At 59.7% G+C, this 2,667-nt stretch overlaps 1 protein-coding gene across 1 annotated transcript in view; it reads left to right on the plus strand.

Moving 5' to 3' along the window:
• TAF4 (TATA-box binding protein associated factor 4) overlaps positions 1 to 2,667 on the plus strand; it is a 157,298-nt gene that overhangs the window by 116,708 nt on the left and 37,923 nt on the right. The gene's annotated exons all lie outside the window — the stretch shown is intronic.

Genomic DNA, 2,667 nt, shown 5'->3' on the forward strand with positions numbered 1-2,667 from the left:
GGGTGGGGGGCAGGTGGGTGGTGGGGGCGTTGAAAGGGCAGGAGCAGCGAGGTTGCTGGCTCGTGGTGGAGGCAAAGTGTGGACTTCCTTGAGGCAGAGATCAGGCCTTCAAACTCTTAAATCGATATCCGTTACTGTCTAGTCATTTTCAACTCACAGCGACCCCGTGTTGCAGAGCAGAACTGTTCCATACGGTTTTCTAGGCTGTAATCTTACGAAAGCGGATCACCAGGCCTTTCTTCTGCAGCACTGCTGGGTGGGTGTGAACCGCCAACCTTTAGGTTAGTAGTTGAACAAAACGGCACCACCCAGGGACCTTCTTAAAGTGATACTGAGTCGAATTCTGGGAAGAGAACCCCTCTTGAAGAGAAGACCTGTTCTGACAGGAGAGAGCAGGGTCCTTTCTTTAAATAACACGGAGTTTGACACCAGCTGCACTCACAATGCCCCTACAATGCCAAGACTGTGCCGAGAAACAGTGCAGCGTGGGTGCAGGTTCAGAAAGAACCAGGCCCGGTGGTCTGTGTGCACATGCTGGCCAGCAGTGCAGCGGGGAGCTGCTGCCACCTGCCCTAAGCGCTCACTGCCCCAGACGCCGTTCTTCGTGCTCTGTGTGTGTGGACTCCGTGATTCTCACAGCACCCCTGGGGCCTGGCTGCTGCTGTTCTTGCTTTAGACTGTTCTACAGGCGAGGCGAGGGGTTCCGGAACTTGCCCCCAGTCTCAGCTGGCGAGCTGTAGAGTGTATGCGGTGGCCAACAGGCTGCACTGCCCCCGTGGCACGTGTCTGTAGGCCAGGAATAAGATCTCAGTTCCAGAAATCCATGCTGCCTGGCCCTGCTCGAAATGCTGTGGGGAGGGACTTGTGGGCCTCCAGGTGGCCCCTTCTCTTCTGGAGGAGGGGGAGGGGCTTGCCAAAGTGCCTCGTGTCCTGGGACCCCCTGGTCAGGGAAGCGGCCTTCCAGACAGGCCAGGACCACCAGAGCAGAGCAGCTCTGGCTTGGCTCTCCCGTTTGTGAGCGTACTCCATGGTGCTGGCGTCCGCGGTGCTCGTTGTCACTGTGAAGCGTCCCATGTGCCAGGCACCTGCTTCAGTGCATTCATTGTCCTCACTGTGGGGCTGCCGGGTGGGATGGTTCCCATTCCCAAATGAGGAAACTGAGGCTGGGGGTGAAGGAAGGCAGCTGGTAGGTGGTGGGGTCTCCAAGGTCGCTGGGCCCCACCCGCTTTCTCCTTGTGGTGTCTGCGGCGGTGACCTGCCTTTTAAGGCAGGGGACGAGCAGCTCAAGTCAAGGAGGGTGCAGCGGCGGCCTCTGCACGTCGGGGGTGTGAGCACCGTAGTCTGGCCCTGCACCTGTCCTGCCAATGCGTCACCATCTCCAGCTACTGGCCAGTGTTGGCAGCACACACAGTGGAAGGAAAGTTCTTGGAGCAGGTGGACTCGCCTTCTCGGGGAGCCGGCATGCGGGGGCCAGCAGTCAGCCTGAGGAGGGGGCGTCCGTGGGAGGGAGCAGACCTCCTGAAGTTCCAGGGAAAGGCACTGTCTTCTGATGCTCTGGGGGCTTGGTGTTTTCTTACATTTTCTTCATTTGGATTTTTGATTTGATGTTTTCTAATTGCATGCTTGTTGTCACAAGTGAAAGTATATAAAGAGATTCATAAAGAAAAAGCCAGCTGTGTCCCCCAGCTTCCTTCCCTCCCCCTCCACGCACCGCTGCCCCCAGCCAGGAGCACCCTGAGGAACCTCAGCTCCGCATTCACCCACCACTGCTGGCTTGCGCGCGTGGGTCCCCGCGCAGCCTGGAGTCTGTGCGCGGACTGCACTGCCCCCTACCCTCAGGAGCCGGGAACAGGAGCCTTGCACAGTGGGAGAGGGATACAGGATAGGAGAGGGAGTGTGCAAGGCTGGACTTAGAGGTGAAGAGTACGAGCTTAAAGACACCAGTAGGCGCTCACACCGATTGTTCACGGAGGGTAGAAATTGCAGCCGGCTGACGGGCAGCAGTTGTTTGCCGGTGGCTCATCTGACTGCATTTGTTCAGCAAAGCGGCTCCTCCCTGCTGACCGTGCCACCAGTCCCGACACCCACCAGTTTCCCAAGTTGGCTCGGAAACCCCCTCTTTCTGCGGTGCTCGTCTGAGCAAGGAAAGGCTGGCGTGGGGCTGCGGGGAAGCTGGGGCCTTCCCACCTGCTCCCTGGGGAGTTGGCGCGGCGGCGTCCCCGCGGGTCAGTGGGCTCCTTCGGGGGGCCGTGTGACTGGAAAGTCATCTCCCTCTCTCCTGGCCTCTCCGTGACATCCCTGTGCCTTCCAGGAGGTGGTGACGGTTGTTGTTGGGTTTTTTTTGTTTGAATTTCTGGAAGGTGGGGATCTGGCTAGGTGACTAGAGGTCGTTTGCACCGGTCACCACGTGACTTTGGCCACCTCTATGCAGCAGCTTCCCTCCCTTGGGCGTCGTTCCGTTGGCCTTTGATCCTGGGGCTCAGCCTGCAGCCCTAGGGGCTCAGGTCCGTCTGTGTTAGTGTGCGCACCCGGGGTGAGGAGGGGGCCCGGGCTCGGGTCTGTCTGTGTTAGTGTGCACACCCGGGGTGAGGAGGGGCCCGGGCTCGGGTCCGTCTGTGTTAGCGTGCACACCCGGGGTGAGGAGGGGGCCGGGGCTCGGGTCCGTCT

The sequence above is a fragment of the Trichechus manatus genome, unplaced genomic scaffold, assembly GCF_000243295.1.
Source record: "Trichechus manatus latirostris isolate Lorelei unplaced genomic scaffold, TriManLat1.0 scaffold00008, whole genome shotgun sequence".
Taxonomy (NCBI): Eukaryota; Metazoa; Chordata; class Mammalia; order Sirenia; family Trichechidae; genus Trichechus; species Trichechus manatus.